Genomic DNA, 25,501 nt, shown 5'->3' with positions numbered 1-25,501 from the left:
ATAAAAATAAAAGTTGTAAATCTTTTAAAAGAAAATATTAGAGAAAACTTTTATGGCATTATGTGAAGAAGCATTTCTTTAACAAAATACAAAACGCAAAAATCACAGAGGAAAATATCAATAAATTTAAGCCCATTAAGATGAAAGCAGTTTCATGAAAAAGACATCGTAAGATGAAAAGACTGACAGAAAGACATTTTGCAACCTATGTCTTAAAAACCAACAAGAATAAGAAGACATAAAGTCAGAAGGCAAATTAGCAAAGGATATGAACAAGCAATTCATAGGACTGTAAATAGTCAATAAAATATAAAAGAACGCTCAATAGTATTAGTAGTCAGAGAAAATTAAAACATCAATGAGATATAACTTCACAACCATTAAACTGACAAAAAGTAAACAGTTGGTTTACATCAAGTGTTAGTGATGATGTGAGGAAACAGCAATTCTTATTTATTGCTGATGGTAGTGTAAATTGTTACCATTTTAGAGAGGAATGTGGCAATGCATGAGAATGAAGATGATAATTCCATAGCTTCTAGCAATTTGATTCCTAGAAAAACTCTCTTACATGCATTCAAGAATATATACACAAAAAAGTTATTTTCAGCCTTGTTTGTAATAGTAAAAAACAAAACAAAAAATCCCGCCATCCTATTAATTGGGATCAATCTAGCAGTTACTGAGAACTATCCCCTTAGCAAGAGAATAGGTTATTCACATAAAAGGATAAAGAAACGTTATTCTGTTGTTAAATCACATACATAAATATGAATAAATTTTAATATGTTAGAAAGTTGCAAGAGGATATACAAAGCATAATACCATGTATGAAAAGTGTGAAATGAAATGATAGTGTATGGAACACATACTAATGTAGTGAAAGTACAAACATATGTACAAAAATGATTTTTAAAAAACTGCAGATAAGTTTTCACCTTTGAGCAGAACTGAAGGGAAAAGGAGACGGGGTGAGGCTATAGCTATATGACATTTATGTCTATGAAAGAGGGAGATATCAAGCATATATTTAAAAAACATTAAAGTCTGTTTAATCTTGGTGGTGGAAAACAGAGGTCTCTTATATTACATCCTGTGCTTTGTGGCATGTTTTATATTTCAAATGAAATGTTTTATTCTTTTTTAAATAAAAAAAGAAAAGCAGAGATGGGCAAGAGATGAGAGAAAAGCCAAGCAGTGAAAACACTTTCCTTGAACTGAAAATCATTCAATATTTTTTTCAACAGGCATTGATTACAGATTTGCAATGTGACTTATCTTTGTGTTAAGAAATTGAACAAAGTCCTGTTTTTTTAAAGTTGTGCCAGTAGTAATTATATTAGTGTTATTTAATAGTAGAACACTATGCCTTATGACTTCAGCCAGCTGAAGTCAAACTCAGTAGGGATGCTTTATTTTGTATAATACAGACTAGTCCAAGTCTTTAGTTTCCACTAGATTGTTCCTGTGTATTTGGATGGCTGCTGAATCTTTTAAGGACATACCCCTGTTCATTAACTCAGCTGCTTCCTCTTCAGTGAAAACTAAACCATCTGTTGTAATGAATATAAGGCTTCCTGCTCTCAATTCTGTGTTCTGATTCCCCTACTAAATGCTGGTTGTCACTTTTAATTTAGAAAAACATCACTATACTCTCCAATTCCTTCTTTAGAATTTTCCTGTGAAGATCTCAAAGCTCTTCATCCACGTGAGGGAGGCATTGCAGTTTTTCTAGGGGATTCAGTTGTGGTGTTAGCCCCATTTTATAGACTGAACAAATGGAGATTTCTAAAAGTTTCAAGGCTTTCTAGTTACTGTTTTGAAAGTTAGTGCCAGTCAAGAAGCAAAGTATTAGTTGCTACTTTGAAACCTAAAATGTCATCAGGTAGTGCTCTGTGGAAAAATATCAGCAAAATGTTCACAGCATTAAAATCTACCCTGACGGACTCTCTGTCAGCTGTGGCTGACAGGTTCTCAGCACTTTTCCATTTGTAGGATGTGGGTGGTCTCCAGGCTGGTAGAGCTGGTGAGTGAATTGGATGGGACTTGAGGAGGAGAGAGGTACTTGGAAAAGAGAAGGCCTAGAAATGGTGAGATGGAGGTAGGGGAGAATTTTATCAGTGAAAGTAGACACAGCAGAATACCTGGATCTTACAAGGGAATCATTGAACCAGCTATTCATTAATCAAGGGAACTGAGATTTAGAGTTGTAATAGAAAAGGCAGAAAAATCCTCATTTGTAAATAGGAAATGGGAAATTTCACCATAGTAACCACAAAACAAAGAATTTAAAGTGAATTAAAGGGTTTTTCTAATATACTTCTTACCCTTTCTTTGTTTTCTTCTCCTCTTCCTTTTTTTTAAAATTTTCTAGAAGTCTCTCTAATATCCATCTGTCAAAGGTGGTCCATGAGATATTGTCAAGAGACAGCTTAGCAGTTTGACCCTTTCAGATCTTGAACTATGAGATGCTCATTGATTGGATTCTGTGCCCCCAAGTAACATGATTCATTCCACTCAATTAAGAAATTTAACTTTTCACTTTCCACTCTGTTAAAAAGAAAATAAACCTCTTAGCAATGTGGGACATACCTGTATCTTGAGCATCGAAACTAGCTCAGTGTTTTCAAGGAAATATAGTCTTTATATCATGTTTAGGTATTAGCCTCACAAAAATCATCTAGGAGTCATTAAAGAAGTGACTGAACTGTGCAAGTACAAATTTCTGATTTGTTAATAAAATGAACTTTTCATTCTAAATGACCAAATGCCACTTTCCTGTGTGAACAACATATTGATCTGGCTTATATTCTAAATACGGCCACTCAAAAGAAATCCTGCGAGGTTCTGGCTTGCCCTTTGTATTGACAGATTCAGATCTCAACTATATCAAACCTAAATCTTAAGTCTCTTTGTTAGGGACCAGCAATAAATTACTTGAGGTCAAGTTCTGTTTATACAGTGGACTGTTCTAAGAGAATTACCTTCTTGACTTAATAGCTTCCTTTTGGGTGACATTTCTCCCTGAAAGAAGACAAATTGTCTAAGGTCAGTCTGCAGATCAGTTCTGAGTGTAGGAGGAAATTGTAGTGGATCAACAAAATTGCACCAGTTCTACCAACCAGCATAAGGCAGCATGCCGCCAGTCAGAGGCCGACCCTGAGGGACTGCAGCCAGAGCTCCTTGAAAGGGCAGAGTTTTCACTTCTTTCTTTTTGGGCTGCTCTTGACTTTTATTTTCTCAGGTCCCACTAAAAAACAAAAACAAACAAACGAAAACAAAAAACAACAACAACAAAAAAACTAAACAAAAGAACCCCTGCATTAACAATGAATTAAGATCTATTAAACTCTTCGTTCAGTGCTGAGTTGCTTTAAAAGTTTATTTCCCTCCATCTACCAAGGATAATTTGAAAGTTGAACAAAAAGAGAGGGTGAATTACAGACTCAACTTGAGCTTGAATCTGTTCTGTTTCAGCTATTGGAATGACTAAGTGAACCCCAAATTGCCATTTTAAAAAGGGAAACTTTAGAAATCAGAAGTGGATTTAAAGCAATTAATAAGTTTCAGGATACTAAAAATTGAGTAATTTATTCTTAAAGTTAAATGTATTCTACATGAAGAAATTTAAAAACACAACTTCCTCATTACATATTCACCTACAATGGAATTGGTAGATTTGCCTTTTTACCCCTCCTTTAGAGGAAAAACAGAGAAAGAGAGAAAAAATAGAAATACAAGTCTCTTTTTAATTAAGCATTTTATCCTTTGAAGTTATTCTGATTTTTTTCACATTGATGATGTAATTTATGTAAATAATCATCTATCTATGAAAGGAGTGTGTCTGTCAAAAGCTGAAATAAAAAACATCCGTCATTTTGAAGTGATTAACATTCTCCAGATGTTTAAATCATCAGATTTCAGGAGTTTCTCTTTGTTGTGATAATGATATAGTATCCAGAACAAGAATGTTTACTTTTTTCTATGGGTCAAACGCAGATTTTTCACAATCCTATTAAGGCATGCAGTTCATTGTAATTGTATGTGCAGATGAAAGCATATTCAGTTATTATTATTCCCCTTAATTGTAAACTGCTGCTGGTAATTTTACTGTAAAGCTCAAACAAAAGGAGAATACTTGAAAGGACCACCACTGCCCACTTATGTAATCAATTTATATATGTCAAGTTTGTACTGGGATGGTTATCCCCTTCTGTTACCAGACATGTGACATGCTACCACCCTGCAGCTCGGGGCCATGTATGCATGTCTCTGGCTCCTTTTGCAGGCTGCTTGGAAATACAGTACATGTCGGTGATAATGTTAAATGACAGTTTCAAATTATTTCCCTTAGGCCTGCTTGACCCTTGGGTTCAAGGTAAAACAGGAATGGTTCCGCTTACCTTCAAGACCTGAGCATCCTCACCACTGGCAAATTTAACGTGGAAGCTTGGTGAGGTTCCCTGGAGATCCAATTACCCTTGTTAGGGGACCTATTGAAACATTAATGACATGTAGCCACTTCATTCATAAAGTTGGGCTCAACTCATGCCTAGCATTACCTCCCACACACCCCCAGCCTCAGATCTGAAGTGCTTGTAGGGTTTTATTAAAACCGTTTGACTAGGGCACAAACTGACTACACGCTTATTATATGCTACCCCAACGCAGACAAGCCTGAGAGGGGGGGTCTCGATCCCCATGTGCCAGTGCAGTCTTATAGAATTGCATTAATTAAGAACAAGAGATATCAGAATAGTGTCTCCAGAACTGTTCATTATTCGTGTTTTTGGCATTTTGAGTGTGTGTGTGTCTATTGTGCTCCTGACATATATGTTCAGGAATTTAATGTGGTACTGTTCCATAAATTGCCACAAAATTTTCTCTCTCAAACATAGCAACAGAAGGAGGAAATGTCTTCTTTTAGTGTTCTTATGAGAAATCAAAGCAGTAAAATGGTTAGATGATGATGAGTCAGACATAAAATACCTTCTTTCTTTCTGGACTGAAGCCTTGGTAATAGGCTAATAATTAATAGCTACCATCTGCTATTCCTTGTGCCCTACCTTCAGATCATTCTTCATTTGTATTTGAACACACACATTCCTTTTAATCATTCTATGGCCATTACAGAACTTTGATAAACTTTCAGTCCCTAAAATGTTTCCAAATCATCCCCATCTGACATGTACCCTTGAATTAGAATTTTATTAAAGAGGAAGTGTGTCTAATAAGTGACAAAGGGCTGGAGCATTGGGCTGGGAATCAGGTAACTGGGGCTCTCTTCGTTGTTATGTCCAAGCATCAAAGCAGGCACCTCAGCCAGTCCATTGGCTCAGTGCATTAGCATTTTGTCCTCATCTTTTCTGAACAAACGTAGTGGCCTCTTCTTTCACATAAGAATGGGTTTCAACCCTCCTGTCTATGTACCCCTCATTTTTCCTCTATCTAGAAGAATGTTGACTCTGGGATTATCATGGGATTGGAACATCATTCTTTCTCTAAATTAGAGAAAAATATTTGCTTCCAGGTTTTTATACATTTCAGTTATGTTTCCACTGGATATTGAAAGGGTCAAAAATGTCTTGAGTAAAAGAAAATAAATGTGCAGCGGAATCTGGGGACATAGCAACTCTATTTTTTATTTATCACCATCATCATCACAGCTACTCTTCACTTACCATTGATAGAGCACATTGTAAATCTTCATATCAAATTAAAATAAGAATATTATTTCAAAAATTTAAAATGGTTCCAGATAGGGTAAATGACTTACCCAAGGTCTTATATTTGTTTATTCATTTATTGAACATCTAGTTTGCTGAGCACTGTACTTTACGTTTATCATAGAGCAGGAGTAAAATAACGATCTCCTGTCTTACGAAAGAAGCAGAGCCAACACTAGAAACTTAGGGTCAAACTGCTTCTGCTTCTATTTCCCACTTGTTCCCCTCACATCTGAACCCATTGTTTTTAAGCATAAAGTGATTTTCTGTTGTGATTGGGTTTTATTTGACAATTAACCTCATGAAAAAAACAGTGGCCACACTTCTCCAAGGAGGATAGGCAATGGCTATAGAGGAGAAGAAAGAGCACGCCATTTATTTTCTCAAATTATTAAACCTTCACATTATGATATTTTTTTCCTGAGATCCCAAACTAATGTCTTTACTGATAAACCAAATCATATCATTGACAGAACAGAATTCTTTTTGATAGGATAAAATTTCCTAGACCAATTTTAGACTCATTGGGAAATTTGTAGTAATCTTCAAAATAGCTAAAAATGTTAATGGTGAACCTTTTGTCTTGAGCAATCTCTCACCCACGAGCTACTATCATAGATCAATGATGTTCAAGAGCATAAATATGTAAAATTGAACAAACAATGGGGAAGGTATCAATAGGACATTCTCAAGACTGACCAGTCCTCCCAGATCTCTAGCAAGTAATTTAGCAGGAGATGGAGACAAGTTTTCTTATTTTTATATTAATGCCATATTAAATAGACTCCTTAATGAAGTCTGTAGATGTTCCCTTCTTTGACTTTTAAGGCTTTTGAATTAATGTACTTAAGTCTTAGGCAATTTTTTTCTGTTTCATTTCCTTGATATAAAAAATGTGATGTACAGTTTAAGTCTAAGTATTTTTTAAAATTTCAGTATGAATGGCTATAGCCTGTTGGCAGAATCAGAATAACGTGTTTTGTTAATTTGTTATGCAAATGAATCTTTAAAAAAATTCTCCCATTTCTCTCTCTTCGCCTGCCTCGTCTCCCTCTCCGTCCTGCTTTCCCCTCCCTACCATTTGCTTTTCTTTATATATTGGTTATAAAGACTCACTGTCTCTACCTTCTTAGTCTATATTGGATCAAATTGTTTCAACAGGTATTGTATCTAGGCCCTAACAAACATGTCTTAGCTCTTCACTTTAAGGCCATTTTTTTTCACCCCCTCACTCACTGCTAGGTTAGTCTTCCTCATATTCAGTTTTCATGTTAGTAAATAACCATTAGCTAATATAAAATCCAAACTCCTTTGGATTTTTTTTTTTTTTTTTTGAGACGGAGTCTCGCTCTGTCGCCCAGGCTGGAGTGCTGTGACCGGATCTCAGCTCACTGCAAGCTCTGCCTCCCGGGTTCCCGCCATTCTCCTGCCTCAGCCTCCCGAGTAGCTGGGACTACAGGCGCCCGCCACCGCGCCCGGCTAGTTTTTTGTATTTTTTAGTAGAGACGGGGTTTCACCGTGTTAGCCAGGATGGTCTCGATCTCCTGACCTCGTGATCCGCCCGTCTCGGCCTCCCAAAGTGCTGGGATTACAGGCGTGAGCCACCGCGCCCGGCTGGATTTTTTTTTTTTGATCATTTATGTGTCCTTTTTAATCATCTCACCCTCTCATAACTCGTTTCTGGGTTAGCATCTTTAGTAAGTATATTATGTAACACTTTACCATTTACAATGTAGTTACTCAACTGATAGTCCATAAGAGACTCATAAAAATTGTAGATGAAGCTTGGAGATAATAAACTACTTGTTTAACATCTCACAGGTATTGAAAGAGCATGCATAGGCTTGAACTTTGCCTTATTGGACCCAAACCCTAGGTACAGGGATTGGCAAACTATGACTTAAGGGCCAAATATGATCTGCTGCCCATTTTTGTAAATAAAGTTTTATTGAAATATAGCTAAGATCATCTGCTTTTCCTAATGGCAGAGTTGAGCAGTTGTGACAGTCATTGTATAGAGTGCAAAGCCAAAAATATTTACTATTTGGCCCTTTAGAGAAAGATTGCTAACCCTTGGTCTAATGTATCAAAATCTGATCTTTAAATTAACAAAAAAAACCCCTTAAAATTATAAAACAAATACATGTTTATTGTAAGAACTTCACAAAATATCAAAAAGTTCCAATATTAATCCTATTTGTCCTTCATTTTCCCTCCCTAAACAATTGGATCTCAGAGCCCATAGGTGGAGCTGAGCCTGGCAGTTGGGTAAGGGTTTAGGAGTTGCAATGGCCCAGAGGAAGGGCACACCTTACCCATTCTCCTTAGTGATTAAGATAAATTAGGAGGGCATATTCATAGGAAGACTGCCCTGCATGGGGAGTTAGAGCCCAAGCAAGGTAAGGAGGGCATTCCTGTGTGTGGACAGCCCAACATGTCTTACAGAGCTCCAATGGGATAAGAAGAGATTGGAGGGAGGGGGTTGCTGTGGGGTGTCAGATCCTGAGTAGAATAGGAGATTGCTACACACACAGGCATTAGTCAAATAAGAAATACTAAGAATCATGGGAACTAGGTTTCTCACTGTCAAGGAAGGGATTTGCAAATATGAAAAGGATGAAAATGGGAAAGAATCCTGTGAGATTTGCTTGGAATTGAAGGCATTGGTATTAATTTATAGATTTCAATAACTATAGGAATATATAAAAATAAATATAGATGTAAATATGGGTATAAATGCAAATGTTTTACAGCTCTGTATACTGACGGCCCAAGAACAGTAACAAGCAAGTAATTAGCATATTTGGCTCTAAAATGTTATCTTTTCAATGCCATTCTGCAGTAAAAGAGATCAAGACTCCTTAGAGAAATGACTTGGTCCAGGACTGGAGCAAAGAAAATATAAGATGAGCTCAGAATACCTTGCTGTGACAGAAAGCAAAGAAGTACTCAACAAATGATGAGGCATGTAAGCTTCCACTGCTCAAACAGAGGACAAACTAAGCATCAAAATAGCATTTTTAATAGATTACAATAAAACAAAATAAGAAACCAGTTAATAAATTTGGGAGTTTATTGAGAAGTCTGATGAGAAAGGATATTAGCATAGTGCCAAAGTATCTGTCTATAAAAACACTTCTTAATTACAAGTAAGAAGAGTAACTTTACATGGAGAAGCCTAGAGGACACAATTTTAATAAAATGATCAAAGTGAACATGATTTGTAATGCTGAGAAATCAAAATTGTGAACTACCTGATAGGATACAATGAGAATACATCATTGCTTCCTGTGATATTCGTGCCACAGATGCATAACCAGAATCTAATCATGAGGGAATTCCAGACAAACACCAATTGAGGGACAATCTAAAAATCACTTGCTTGTAAACTTCAAAAATACCAAAGTTAGGAAAGTCAAAGAAAGCCTGAGGAACTATAGGAACTATTCCAGAATAAAAGAGACTAAAGGGACATGAGAACTAAATACAATATGTGATCCTGGACTGGTTTTATTTTGCTACGATGTACATTTCAGGGGACATTTAATGGAAATTAAACGGGATTGAAGATAGATAGTCATAATGTATCAATGTTATTTTCATGATTTTGATAGTTTTCATGTGATTGGGTATCACTATGAATGTCTTCATTTTTAGGAAATACACGCTAAAGTAATCAGAGATATTGGAGGTAATATGTTGGCAACTGACTCTCAAATGGTTTGTGTTATGACCATTTGAGGGTTGCAAATTAAATTTATTTATATTATACTTACAACATTTCTGTTAGTTTGAGACTGTTTCAAAATTTAGAAAAATATCTTTCTTTTAAGTTAAGAGAACAAAAGTCACTTGTCAGTTTTCTATCCAAAGATAGGTAACCATTTTTTTAATTAACTTTGGTTTATAGATTTCCAGCTTTTGTTTCTGTGTATGTATTCTAAAATATTATTTATTATTTGTAATTTTAGTAAACTGGATCATACCACTTTTAATATTTCATTTTTTTTACTGAAGATAGTATTTTCTCAATTTATTATTTGTTAAATAATCAAATATTAGTCTTCATTTTTCTACAAGTTCACCAATAATGGCTATTATAAATCATTTTATTTTTAGCAAAGAGTCAAAACAAAATATTTTAATTTTAATTTTTGATTATTAAATAGATTGTATCTTTTAGATATATTATTGGCCATTTGTGCTTCTTCCTGTATAATTACTTTTTCTCTTTTTTGCTAATTTTCTGCAACAATATCCCTTTTTATTGATTTACACATTCTCTTTATATGGAATGACTTTAACTCTTTTTTCTGCACACATAAATAGTAGGTATATTCTTTTTCACTTATATTGACATTGTTTCTATTTTCATTATTTTTAGGAAAGAAAAAACTTCTCAATTGTCATTAGTCTTAATTTTTTGTATTGCCAAATGTATTTATTTTCTTTAGAGTGAGGTTTAGAAAAGCATTTACCACCTGAAGATCAGATAAATATTTATCTATTTATGTATACTATTTTTTAAAAGTGATTTAAGTTTTTCCCAGAAGTAGCAAGTGAAGATCCATTGAGAGTCTTGCTCAGACGCCCAAGCTGGAGTGCGGCGGCGCGATCTCGGCTCACTGCAAGCTCCGCCTCCCGGGTTCACGCCATTCTCCTGCCTCAGCCTCCCGAGTAGCTGGGACTACAGGCGCCCGCCACCTCGCCCGGCTAATTTTTTGCATTTTTAGTAGAGACGGGGTTTCACCGTGTTAGCCAGGATGGTCTCGATCTCCTGACCTCGTGATCCGCCCGTCTTGGCCTCCCAAAGTGCTGGGATTACAGGCGTGAGCCACCGCGCCCGGCCAAAAGACAACACTTTTACAAACCATATACTCTGCTCAGTTAGGTCTGCTCCTGGACTCTGAGGCTTTCTTCCATCCCAGAATAATCCTTGCTTATAGGCTTGGCTTCTTGGAGCAGGAGGAGCAATTGTCTACCTCCAGAAATAGAGTATGACCCTACAATTTGGGGACCCCAATCTGATGCAATGAAGATTTCCACATGATCATCTTTGTAGTTTTTAATGTTGTTTGTGGTTTCTATCTTGATAAAATAAAAATCTGCTTTTGTGGTATATCAAAACAAATAGAATTATAATAAGTTACATTCTAAAAATAATACAACTGTTTAATAAAATATCTGTAGTATTAAGAGGCAAACATGTCTTGGTGTAACTGACATATATTGTAACACCAGTGATTTGTTTTCTAATAATTTACATCCAAAGGTTTAGGATAGTCCAAGTTTAGCCTCAAACAGCTTAAGGCAAGAATAACTAAGATTAACCCTTTTGAGTATTGTTGGCACCTTGTTTTCTTTCTCAAATTTAGTTTTTAGTTTTACCAAAATTTGTTCGTAGGTTAAAGAGTAGAACACTAACACTAATAGTAGCAAGTGTGGTAGTCTTTAGTGCTTTTTGCCAAAATTTCTGCCTCTCTCTTTACTTCTGAATACGTGGTAGAATTGGATGTTTTTGGTTCCCTTATATTTGTGTGGAGCCAATGTGTTGTAAATAGAAGTGGGATATGAGGTGTGTCACTTCCAGGCTGGAGCATTTAATTACTAATGTGAGGCTCTCCAGTACGTTTTTTTGACTGTGGTGCAGTGGCTGGCAACGTTCAAGATGGTAGCTACTTCATCAGCCTGGGTCTATGGGAATACAATGAATAGAGACTGCTCCTGTCAGCAGTGGACATTTAATATGAGCAAGAATAAATATTGATGCCAAATGTCACTGAGATTTTGCGATTTTTGTTACTGCAATATAACGTAATCTACTCTGATACATATAATAATGGTGATACTATAATATATTGTTATTTTATATTATCTATCATAAGTATTTTTATGCTTATTTACTATTATTTTATCATTTTTAAAAACAGTATTATTTTATTAATAGGTTATATTACTTGCTAGTTTATCATTATTATAATAGCAAACACTTAGTTATAATGATGTGTTAGGCACTATTCTAATGTTTTACCTGTATTAACTAATTTAATCTTCACAATTATTCATAGAAGTGCCATTATTATCTCATTTTATATGTGACAAAACTGAGGACAAGGTGATTACATCACTTTTCAAGTAAGTGTTGGAACTGAATTGTGAGTCCAGGCAGTTGTTCCCAGATTCCAGCATCTTAACCACTAAGGCCATTTTAGAAAGCTTCATTAGTTTTCTATTGTATAACAAATTACTCAAACTTAGTTACTTAAAACAACACTCATTTGTTATCTCACCATTTCTGTGGATCAAGTGTCTGAGCCTGAGTTCTCTGCCTCAGGATCTAAGCAGGCAGCAATAAAGGTATTGGTTTGGAGGCTTGAATGGGGAAGAATTTACTTCCAAGCTCTTTCAGATTGCTGGAAAGATTATATTTCTTGCAACTGTATTACTGACGAATCTGCTTTTTGCTAGCTGTTGGCTAGTGTCTACTCTCAGGACCGAGAGGGCACCTGCAGTTTTTTGCCATGTCACCCTTTCCATGGGCAGCTCATGACATGGAAGTTTGTAATGGAAAAGGTGGAAAACCTTCATGAAGAGATGAGAAATTTAAGCAAAGACGTGGAAACTATAAAATAGAGCTAACCTGGGATAGAGGAGCAAGTCTGAGTACTGTATGCTGCTTGACACTTAGATCAATATTCAGATAATCGCCATGGAGAGTGTGCTATAAATTGAAGGAGGAGAAGATGAAGCGGGAGGAGAAGGGGAAGGATAAATGAAAGGACAAGGGGAGAGGGAAGCGGAGGGGGAGAAGGAATGGAGGAGGTGAAGAAAGAAAGCACTTTTGTATTAAAAGTTCTGTAACACATTAGAGCAAGGGCAGATCTGCAGATGCATCAAATAGAATGTAGTGCAAACAGTCGGAGACATATGTCCCTTTACCATGCTTCTTTGGTGCATTGAGGAATGCAGTGCATTGGAGGTAGCCAGCACCTAGCAGAGCAGTGATAGGGCATGGAGAGAACATCAGGTTCCTGAAAGCAGGCAGTGTTAGTTTCTGACAGGAACAGTGGTGTTTGGTATACACTACAGTATATAACAGAAGCACAAGTGAAGATTAGCAAATGTGTTAGCATCCCAATGGAAACAGTAGTAAGCAAATATCTCAAAACAATTTACTTAGTTTATAAATGGTATCTTCCGGAGACTCCCGGAAAATGTACTGGGGACTTTTCAGGGCCCTGGTGTCTTGCATAGTATGTGGGGGCAAAAAAAAAAATGACACCTGGGTTATTACGGTTAGTATTCTAACTGTAAAATAGGCTGATAAGCCCTGCTTTTACTCCGATTTTGATAAATTAAATCTATTTCCCTTGTTGCAGAACTTTCATGATGAGAGAAAAGTGGCTTTTTTCTTTCCTGTGTATAAAGTTGCTCAGTTGATATAACAGTCACTTAAGAAATCAAAGAATATTCACTCTGTTTTAGAATAAGTCTTGTTGATCCAAACCACAGGTGTTATTCTGCTAATGGTTTCATTTGTTCTTGAAAGAAATCAACAGTCTTTTCCCCTTTCTATTTGGCATTCTTTTCTTTCCAGAGCATAGCTTATTGTTTGGGGGCTATGCCTTTTCCATTTTCATTTATAAAAACTACTAGGCACTGCTTTAGTTACTTTACATTTATTGAGACAATTTCTTATTCTCAACTAACCTAGTTTTATTTCTGGTGAAACTTGACTATCCTTAATAGGCCTTTCTATTTTAATTCCTTGCTTATTAGCACTGCTTTTCAATGTCACTGGGTTGATTACAATCAAGAGCTTTAACTGCACCATCCTTCAGTTTAGGTTTCAGTGTATAGATTTGAACAAATTATGCAACTCTGTCAAAAAAGGATTAACCTGTCCTTAAGATTGAATCATATTCTTAGCAGAGTCTCCATTGAAAGTCACTTTTTAAAAAAGTAATCCAGGTGTCTCATAGTACCAAGTCAAGTATAAAAATAATAGAAATAATGACTTCTTTCTACTGTGTACAATGAAATTTGATGGAAATATTCAGGCCATACAGCACTTGCCATTTTTAACATTATATTTGCAATAACATTTGCAGCTATAAGATAAAATATAATAACGATAATTACTGAATTCTTAGTTATATCCACAGTTCTTGTAAAAAAGAAACACTTTTAAGTTTGCTAAGTCAAATAACAGTCCTTAATGTTTTGTGCAATTGTATGTTGTGTTTATTGGGTATTGTTGGCTAAATTCTTATTGGTAAAAGGGTAGGAGAGAAATGAGAGGCTTCTAGAGCGACCAAATTGTGTTATAGTTATATCTTGCTTGTGATATACAACAGATATCAGATGGAAATATGGACTTACAAAGTAAATTCATTCAAAGTTGATAACTTGATTTCTAAAAGGATTCACTGCAAGGGGTTTTAAATTGTAGTCTCTAGAAAATAATGAAATGCTTATCAATTTTATTGCTAAAAGCAAGGTACATGTACCTCTGCTACTTTAGAGCTGAGCCGTGGAGATTACAAAAATGTTTTGGGTTTTCCTTACAGGTAGCTCCCCACATCTGCCCTCTGACCCCCTACCAAGGAACTTCAAAAGCAAATGAATTAATTACCAATAGTTTTGTCCACATTTCTACCACATTTGCCTGGTGAGCTTAATATTCAGCAATGGCTGTAAAGGTGCTGCTGCTGGTAATCAATTTTGTGAGTATTGCTTAGAAGAAAGCATTTTACAGATAACATCCTGCAGTAGGCTTGGGAGGGCAAAGCTCAGGGTCTCTTGCTTGAGAACAAGCTTTTTTACATCCTGATTTTTCCTGTCATTTACTGTTACTCAGAGGGAGAAGCACAGAGAGTGGGGTTTTGTGGCGTCGGGTTCATTTACATATGCATTGTTCAAAACCACTTGTGACTTGAGCAAGGCTGAATTTTGAGATTCTGTTGACCTAGCAAGGAAAAGATTTAATGATGAACACGAAATTAGAAATGAAGATTTTAAACAACAACAACAACAACAAACTTGTTTTAGTGAAGACTTTCATATTACTTTAAAGGAAATGTAATGCAAAACAACTTCTTTCTTCTCAAACTGACATGAATGTGATTGTTGATTTTGTTTTTAACCTTTTACTTTTCTATCCTACTCTGATTTTCTTTAAACAATTATATTAGGAACTGATGGGATATTGTTCTCCATTAAGAGTTCAAAAGAGATTTGCTCAAAGTTAAAAACTTTTGTGCTTTAGAGACGCTATCGAGAAACTGAGGAGTCAACCCGAAGACTGTGACAAAATATTTCCAAATCATATGTCTAATAAGGGACTTATGTCTGGAACATATAAAGAATCCTTACAACTCATTAGTAATAATTTTAAAACACAAAAAAAATGGGGAGAGGACTCGAAGAGACATTTTTTCAAAGAAACATACAAATGGCTAATAAGCACATGAAAAGATTGTCATCATTAGTCATTAGGGAAATACAAATCAAAATCACTAGATAAAATTTTCACACACTAAAATGGCTATAACAAATAAGACAGACAATAACAAGTGTTGGTAAGGTTGTGGTAAAATAGGAACTTTATACATTGTGGTGGGAATGTATAATAATGCAAACATCTGCAAAACAGGTTAGCAGTTTTTAAAAAGTTAAACATAGGTTTATCTTATGATTCAGCAGTTCTGTTCCTAAGTATCTACACATGAAAACATATGTGTACACACAGATCTATACAGGAATGTCTGTAACAGTAATAAGGAGAATATTCCAAAAGTGGAAACAATTCACATCCAAATGTCTGTCACTGGATTAATAGATAAAATGTGATGCATTTGTACAATGGAATACTATTCATCACTAAAAAGGAAAAAAGGACTGTACATGCTACAGTATGGAGGAAACTCCAAACCTTAAAAATATCTCAATGAAAGGGCCTGACATAAAAGAACACATATCATATTATTCCATTTATATGAAATGTGCAAAAAAGACAAACATATAGAAATAGAAAATAGAATCATGGTTGCACAGGGCTGGGGGTGAGAATGGAGAATGATTGTAAATGGGTGTAAGATTTCTTTTTAGTATGATAGAAATAATCTAGAATTAGGTTGCAATGATAGTTGTGCAATTCTAGAACTATACAAAAGTTTGTTAATTCATACATTAAATGAATGAATTTTATGGTTGGCAAATTATAACTCAAGAAAACTGGTGAAAAATTCGTTACGAGTTTTGACTCAGATTTTGGGGAATTACTACCTACCAGATGGTATTAATCTTTGTGAACTTCCTTTTATCACACAGGTTTATTATGACCCAGACTCGAGAGTGTTTTTAAGAAAATTCATTCTGTGGAAGTTATTTGGATATTTTAATTTGGGGGAACAGGAGCAGAAGAGGGGTGTAGGGCACAGATTCTTACATGTGTATTGTTATTTGAAGATGATCAGCTCATTCCAACATTGAAAGTCCAGTTTCTTTGGTGATTCTCTAATAAGTTTCAAGGTATAAAATGAGCTGAGTTTAACTCCTAATAAAAATGTCCCTTACTGTTGACAAGAATATATCTTTTTAACTTAGAGGAAGTATTAAGTAATTTTTGAACCCAATAATGTAAGTTTCTATTTTAAAGAGTTTTTTAAATACCTTCTTTCTATAGGCTTTAAATATGGTGAAAAACTTATAAAATGCCCTCTAAAACAAAGCAAACAAGAAAGCTCTTGTTTCTGTATTATTTTCCAGAGAACAAAGACTATGCTAGTGTTAAAGTTGAGTGTGCCCTCTGATGCCTCAGCCCCAGCTTTGTACCACTATACCTGTTTGTTTGTTTGCTTTTTGGATAGAGAAATGGGAAATATGCTCTAACAAGCTTCAAGTCGCTTTCCAAACTTATTTATTGAGTGTAGAAGTTCAAGTTCCAACATGACTGTTATTTAGAGCGAAAAACTTCTCTCTGAAAATATAAAATAGGCACATTAATAAGCCAAATGTACATTCGTTACCTGCTCCCATCCCCCCCTCCTTTTTTAAAGAGAGATACATTCTGTATGATGGAGGCTAAAAGGTGGCAGCTGTGCCAAAGTAGTGGACCCTAAATCGCTGGGCAAAAAGGAGAGGGGGAGGCTCTGATTGCTCACAGTACAGGAGTGAATATGCGCTCTCAACCACAAATCAAGCAAGCTGAAGAAAAAAAAGGCCCAATCAAGGCAGTAATGGCCTCCACTTCACAATCAGACAAGTGCTTCTTACTTGAAAAATCCTACCATTTATAGCTGATTGCTAACCCGAGCCTCATTTCTAATCTAAAGGGCGAGTAATAATTTGGAAAAGGAATTATAACAACTTCCCAACAATTTAGCAAATTGTTATTATTTCAGGGGAGGGAAGGGTGGAAAGGAGTTGCTTTTGTAATGTGTTTCTCTTGTGGGCTACCATTTTCATGACATCAAATCCCATTGCCACTATGCTAGAATAACAACTAATATATATTGAAAATGTGCTTTTAAAAAAAAAAAAAAAAGAAGAAGACAGAGAGAAAGATGATATTGTATGCCATGTCACATGTTTCAATGTGGTCAAAATTGAGGGTCTCTAAAGAAGAAAGGAGGAAGAGGAGCTGTGAATTCTTTTGCATAATTTACCTGTAATACTCCCAAATAAGTTTGGGTGATTCTCTCTCAGTAGCACTGTTTGGAAAGGATTTTGACCTTTCAGAGAATTTGACTTCACAAAAGATAATACCTTTAAATGCTTCACTGAGTTTGTTTTTCTTTCAGTGTTGATGAATTTGGATCAGATAAGGTTTTTATTACTGAAAATATTGTAATATACAGTCATTATCTGCAACCTTATTTTTTAGCTTCTAACTTAGAATGTGTATGTACATATGTACATATATTTGAAAGATATATATATAGCCAAGCATTTCATTAATATTTTAAAATGAGGCTCCTTTTACATGGATACTATTTTGGAGATTCAGCCTCTTTATTATTGTACAAATGAGAAAACAGAGGCTACAGTAAGGTAGTAATTTCCTAAAGGTCACACAGCTAGTCAGTGACAGAGATTAAAATAGAACTTGGTTGACCATATCTGACTACAATACCTTTTGTATTATAACTTACTTTTTCAAGATCATTCTTTCAAATGGCTTTAAATTATGCATTTTTAGGAATGTGGCACATTAGCCTCATGTAGTAAAGGCATCAGTGATTTTTGGTAATAGAATATGTTTGACATTAACATGCAACTTTAAGCCTGAAGTGTAAGCATTAATATTGTTTCCTTGTGTTTTGCCACTTTCCATTACCTTTATAATAAAACCTATCTGTAATTTAGAACCGTTTTGTCCTCAGATCTGAGAATGTTAAATGCCATCTATTGAAAATATGCCTCGTTCTCTTTTATTTCCAAAATTAAAACAAGCTAATTAAAACTGAATAGATAATTAGCAGAACCAAAACACAGTATTGTTCTTTCATTTCCCTTTTATAGGTAGGTAACCAATAACAGAATTTGGTAAGCAGAATGCAGGCCTCTGCTGCAGTTACAGCTATACATGGGGCAACTGTCATATCTGGAAAATCAGGCCGTAATTTTGATTCTAAGTTAGAAAAAGGGCAATTCTCTATCATTTGCATCAATGTAAGCTTAATAAACATTTTTATCACTTATTCATTTTTAGCAGAAAAAATAACTTTCTTTGGAATTTTCCATATGTTAGGATATGCTAGATATGGAAAACATATCTAGTTTTTGAATCAAAGGAAATATTTTGATTTTAGATTGAAAAGGTTAAACATAATATACCATGCTTTCTGAAGCACAGCCGATTTTAAGCAGATCTAAAAAAAATAGATTTAAAGAAACAAATAAAACTCTCTTTATTTATGTGTGTAACTCGAATAAGGCGGCTAAATTTTTCAGATATGCAGAAATGATTTATAGCTTGCAATTACCCACTCCATTCAATATAAACAGGATCATAATTCATATTACATAATCTAGAGCTCATGTGAAAATACATAATGCTATTCTGAAAAAAATAGTTTCTTATGTCATCTTGCATGTCTAGCACCATGCCCTTAAAGTGATTTTTTAAAAATAAATAAGTAATTTATATTATTAAGTCCCAGAGAGGAAAAGCAAAGAACTTTTAAGAAACTGCTTGAAATTCTAAAAACTTTTAAGGGTAGAAAATCTGAGCTATAATAGAATGTGTTCATTTTGTTAAGGGAAGAACACAGTTCTATTCTAACAGATGCATGTGCTTATACTTCAGAGCAGTTTGAAAATTAGAGAAAAATAAGTAAGACTTCCATTGTAACTCAAGAGGATCAGAATATAAGGGCTTGAAGAAAAGGGCCAAGCAAATCTCTAAAGATGACAAAATAGTAAATAGCAACCAGGGGCAAATGGTGAGATGAAACATGATGCCTTCAGGAGTGGAACCTGAACATTTTAGCAGAATTAACAAAAATGAACTCGAGATAAGAAACCCAAAGCACTTTTCGGTTTTACTTTTGAAAAGTAGACACTGTAACAGAATCTGTTCACACCTCGACTAGGGGAAAAATTAGGAATCCTAGCCCAGCAAAATGTTTCTCCAGGATAATGTTTTCCTAGGAAATGTCATATTCCTACTCTCTTTTATTAAAACTAAATATCGTACACTGTTGCCACAAGCTGAAATGACCCCTAGTGTTAGGAAATAGGTTCCTTACAGTGAATCACAGGCACCAAATATCATCGATAGATACAATAATGTTAGCACACATTTTGTCTGTGCCTCTAATATAATAGGCTGCTTTAGTTAATACAAAGAGACACAATCAAAGCGTATGATCAAGGAAATCACTTTTCTTTTGCCCATTAATAAAAGAATATCTAATCCTCAGAGCCACTCAAGCAATTTGAGATTCTTGTCATCCAGAAAGGACTTTGTTTTCATTATACAATATATATTTATAGCCATGAGTTATAGCAGATGTAACTACGAGAAGGAAAAAGGAAAGATTTTTTAATAAAAATTCTGGTAGCATCGTCAAGGATAATGTGTGGAAGAATTTCAAGACAAGTTTCTTGAGTAATAAAGTTACTTATATATGGGAAATCCTAGCTTTTATGGCTAGATGGAAAAGTACTCAAGCTGTTTTAGCTGTGCAAATCATTAGATACATTATAAGGAGACTCTGAAACTTAAGTATTTAAAAGTACTGTCTCATTAAACCTACATAAATGAAGTCTGTGGTAGCCACTTAAGTTTTATATCTTAAAGAGCAAACTTTGGGGTAGAAATATAATATTAAGGAATACAGTTCTCACAGGGTATCAAAGAAGTACAACATGTACATTGTATAGAGGTCTCTTTACTAAGAAAATTATTGCTGAAAGAGGATTGCATTACAATCCAGTAATTAATAACTAAACTCTACTATGATTCTTTTTGTATTTATATCAAATAACCAAAGCTAGTAAACACCAATCAGTGTGGTTTATAGAAGCAAGGAGAGATTAAAACCAAAATTAACAAAAAACCTTCACTGATTATAATTAATGTGAAATGAAATATTAAAATACAAAATACAGGCATATACTTAAGCTTTTTAGAAATTATCAATCATAAATGAGATAGATACTTATGTTAAGAATAAGAGGTTTTATTTGCACTGCATTATTTATAAATGAAAAATAGAAAGAAATGAAAGTACGAACTAATGATTTATAGATTTATGATACGGGTTAAAAATAAAAATTACTTACCTAACATCCAAGCACAATGTAATTACATTCAGAAAATAAATAATACTACATACATATGCATATAAGAAATATAGAAATCCACTTTCAAATACATGTTTTGAACTCTGCTCTGAGATTAATTCGAAAGCTTTCCTGGAAGAAAAAAAAAATACCAACCTTCTTATGTGCTTATTGCTACCAGAGTAATTATCTAAGAAGAATATGCCATGATGATAAACTTCATTACTCAATAACATTAGTAAACATTAAAATATTTAAAGAATACTGTACTGCATTATGGTTTATTCTATTTAAATCTCACAATTATAGCAGTCTTTTCTAACTTGTATTGCTCTATGGAATGAATTGCTAGGATTTGATAATCTCCTGCTAATGCAAGCTGATATTATAGTCATATGACCTAATTAAACATTAGGATTCATATTTTAAATGTATAATTACCAGAGTGTCATTTTTAAAAATGTAATTACTAGTTTCTACTTTAATAGCAAAAATTGGTGTTCATGTCAACAGACTAAGGAAAGTTTTCTGAAAAAATGTCTTTTTTCTCTGATTGTAAAGAAACAATGAAAAATCTCAGTGTCGAAAACCATTATTAATATTATTTTCATGAAATAAATTCCCTTGTTTTTTATCATTGTGGAAATTTCTGCTTCCAGAATTACATTACATGTCATTTCTTATTGTCACTTAACATTCATTCATCTTTTCTTGCAGAAGTATATTTTCATTTTTAGCATTTAAGAAATTCATCTAACAATGCTAACATGATATATAAGTGAAGAAACAAATTTCCATTATTTTAAAACAAAATAGACTCAAAGATTTGGGGCTTTGGGGAAGAATTTTTCATTTCTGAATTGCACAAAATCATTCATAATTACCTCTTAGTGATTTCGATATCACAAATCCCTTCTGATTAGCCCTCTTAAAAAAAGAGACAAATCTGCTTCGGAATTGTTTAGCCCTGTTGGAAGCCCTGTCTTAGAGAACGACAGATTATATAATTAAATTGAATCGTGTATTTTCCATAGAAAGAAGGCATGATACTGGAACTGATGCAAGCTATATGCTCATTTCTATATTTAGACGCTCAACATCAACAGGGCAGCAGCCCACTGACCAACCAACCGAGTTAAGGGATCATATGTAGCTTTACCATTTAAAAAATATGGAAAGGCAGAAAAAGAAAGTGACTATAGAAGTGGCTGATGAAATGTAACCCTTTTAAATAACCATACTTCATCCCTTGAGTGAAAGAATGTCCCCACAAATAATATTTTCCCATTTAGGAGATTGATTTACTAAGAGTGCAATATAGAAGTCTGGGGAAGCAGTTAAGTTTAGCATCCAAAACGGAGATCCAGGCAAGAAAGCAAAAATGCTAAGTTCACGGAGGAACACATGCCAAATACCTCCAAAAGTTTGTAAGTGAAAATACAAATGTGATATTTAAGAAAAATCCTGCTTTGTTTTTCAAATAAAAAGTGCAAACTAGAGATTACAAGGATAAACCAGACGTTACTGGGACTAAATCTAACACGCACTAGCAGTAGCAAGGGAACAAATCGCTAAAGGCTTCTCAGAATTTGGTTATTTTTATCTTTGCATGAAGGACAATATTTCTTATCAGACTTTACTTCCAGAGTCTCTTAATTTATTTCTACTTTTCCGCCACCAACCAAAATTGTAATCCTAAGTACTCAGCTGTGCTGTATTTTGAAATCCTCCGCAGTGTTCTCTAAGCTGAAAGTGTATATTCAATTTTACTTACACCATCACAAAGAGAAATCAGTGTCACAAAATCCCTTAAAATTAAGAGATCAAAAATAATCTATCAATAGTTGTACAAAATCTAGAATAAGTTTCCATTAGGAATTAATTACTATCAATCTTAGAATGATTGTTTTAAACTGGAAGCAATGGATTATTTAGAGACTTGGTGGCTAAATGTAGGTAAATATTGTAACTACTATTTGTTATTCAAGTATCGAACATTACAGTTAACATAAAGAATAAACAGGACTGCGTGAGGAATGGAAATATTAAAAGTATAAAAGCAAACAGTTTGACACAAAAATCTATAATCCTAATACATTTAACTGTAATTGTTTAGTTACAGTTGTTTAGAACAATTTCCTTAGAGACTTATACACAAATAAATAAGCCCTGTCTATTGTATATAGGCCTCTAACAAAATTGGATAGAATAGGATAAATAAGATTTATCCCCTGAATTTGTACAAAATGATGTTGATTATGAATTCCTTACATATATACATGATGTGTGAATAATATATCTAAAGATATGAAGATTTTTTAAATGATTTCACAATTTTAACTAAATGCAGGTTTTAGATGGAAACAGCCTAAAAATTTGAAGTAAATCTTGTTCCCAATATTTCTTTCATTTTACTCTTTAGAAATAACATAATTTTAATGGCATACTTTAATAACAAAGTGAAAACTTCTGGATAGCTTTTGCTGTTGAAATACCATACAACCAAATTATCCTTTGATGTTAGATAATTTAATTTATTAGAAGGATAAGCAGAAATTATGTTTTCCTAATGTTATTCTTTCTTAAAAATAAACCTATCAAAATATTATAGAATTGATTTTATTAAAAAAAAAAAAAAAAAAAAAAAAACCAAAACCAAAGCCTACTCCGTCTTAAATGAAGCGCAAACTGCTGTGTCCACTGCGTGTAGTACTCTGCCACCTGGTGGATAATTGTGAAAAATCAGACAATGTGAGTGTTTGGTTTCTCCTTTTTCCTTCTTATCCGCCGTTTCATAGAACCTATGAATTAAACTTCAATTTGACAATGTGCCTATTGCTGTGGGAGATAGTGGCTGTAGGAGAGATTGGTTAGTCTATGTGACTTATTCATTTGCTTTTGCCTCATTTCAAAGCATCATTAAAAATAACCATGAAGATTAACAGGTTTGAATAATGTATTGACAATTGTTAAGTACAATGAAATTAGCCAATATTTCTTGATCTCTGCAAAGTTATTTTCTCCAAAGAGTTAAGGACAATTTATTTAAGTCTTACCATGTCACAGAAAATAGGTAGGAGTTGGTATGAAAAACTGAGGAATAAAGGAATTCATTAAATGAATATAATGAGACTATTTCAGTATATTAATGTGAACATTCCTGCTGCTATATGACAGAGAAATGAACTTAGTAGACAGCTTTATATGTCATTTCTGTCAACACATCTCATGGATGATGTAAACTCTAAGATCTAACCTTTGAATAATGATTATTTACTGATTATTATAGACTGATGAATAATTCTATAATTAAAAAAGAGAAAATGCTGTCATGAACACACTTACGGCTTAGGAACTTTGTTTCTAAATGCCAGTTCCCACCAAAATGAATTGGGGTTCTTTGGCTGATTCTATGGCTGGGGGCAATGAATGTACAGGATGAGCCTGGAAAGCCTCCTTGTGCAAGATAATGAAGAAATGCTCAAACACTAAAAGAGATATGTTAAAAAGTAGACAGAGGTCAACTTGAAGGGACTCCCACTGGTCAAATCTGGAATAATATGAACATTGAAATAAATAATGATAGCAATAGATTATAAGCTTTTGAATCAAATAAGAATCCATAAGTTCATATGATAGTTGATGTGGGGAGAGTGTGTGAAAGTGAAGCTATCTTTTAAAGTCGAATGCCAATTAATAAATGTAGAAGGAATAATGGAGGTAACAAATCATTATTTTGCAATCATAGTAATAACTTATTTGCAGAAGAATAATCAACAGATGCTGAAACTAGTGGGTAAAAGTTGGATAAAAATAGGTTATTTACATATTCTCAAGGTAGAGCATCCTTCAAATTTCTTATTAATTACAAAAGGGAAAATTACCGTTAAACCTAGCAGACACCACATTAGCCAAGAGATCAAAGTTAACATAACCAATAATGGGACAAACTGAAATCCTGTACCTACTGAAGTCATGCTTTGACAAGAACACATCACTTATATGATATTCTTGCCCCAAATGCATAGTTTGAATCTAGTTAAAAATGAATATTAAAAATATAAATTGATGGCTATTAAATTTTCCTGTATTCTTCAAGCCTATAAATGTTATCAAACACAAAGGCTTATAACCAATTATGTACTTACTATTAAACAAGATTAAAGAAACATGAAACAAAATGCAATTCAGTTTATCCTACAAAGAATATCTTTGGGACAATTGATGACATTTGAGTAAGTTTTGTAGATTATATAATTATGTTGTATAACTGTTAAATTTCCTGATTTTATAATTGTGCTGAGATTATATGAGACTGTCCTTGTTCTGAGGGAATATACATTGAAATATTTAAGAGTAAAAGTAAAATATCTTTAACTTACTCTCAAAAGTTTATATATGAAATTATTCATATGTACTATATGTCTATATATGAGAGAGAAAGAGAGAATGGTCACTCTGGGTAAAGTATATTCAGGAATTCTTCATGCTATTATAACTTATTTATAGATCTGAAATTATTTCAAAATAAAAAGGCTTTCAAAAGGCTTAGTGTGAAAAAATAAAGACAAGATATATCACGTTTAGTCACAAGGTATATCTTGAAATACTAACATCTGGAAATTTGGATATTTCGTGAGATATAAAGAATAGTATTATGCACATGTTTAGTGACTTCCAAGTATCTTTTTTTTTTTTAACTTCAGTCATTTAACTTTATCAATTTCAAGATTCTTTCAAGAAGTGAATAGTAATAGAATTTGGTTAGGGATTTTGTCATTTGCTTATAAAATGATAAATTAGATAATACTCATGAACTCTCCCATCTACAATGCATTTATAAACCAGAATAGAAAGTACTTGTTAAAAAAACAATGACGTCCAAGACGCTGCAGATATAAAAATGTTGGAAAAACAGCTTTGTCCCTCAGTTAGTCAAAGTTTAATAGGATGGTGGTGATGGATACATACGTATGTATGCA

The 25,501-nt window shown here is 33.9% G+C and overlaps 1 long non-coding RNA gene across 1 annotated transcript; it reads right to left on the bottom strand.

Annotated features, from left to right (window-relative positions):
* On the bottom strand, positions 1-23,148 carry LOC103886101. The gene is made up of 5 exons (XR_004186008.1): positions 16,571-23,148; positions 4,404-4,493; positions 3,123-3,250; positions 2,985-3,024; positions 1-2,550 (listed from the first exon to the last, which is right to left on the bottom strand). It is a non-coding gene; the product is annotated as an uncharacterized LOC103886101 (long non-coding RNA).
* Positions 23,149-25,501: the final 2,353 nt, after the last annotated feature.

The sequence above is a fragment of the Papio anubis genome, chromosome 1 (assembly GCF_008728515.1).
Source record: "Papio anubis isolate 15944 chromosome 1, Panubis1.0, whole genome shotgun sequence".
In the NCBI taxonomy this organism is placed as follows: domain Eukaryota; kingdom Metazoa; phylum Chordata; class Mammalia; order Primates; family Cercopithecidae; genus Papio; species Papio anubis.
The sequence above is the reverse complement of the archived record's forward strand: the minus strand, read 5'-3'. Positions and strand labels throughout refer to the sequence as shown.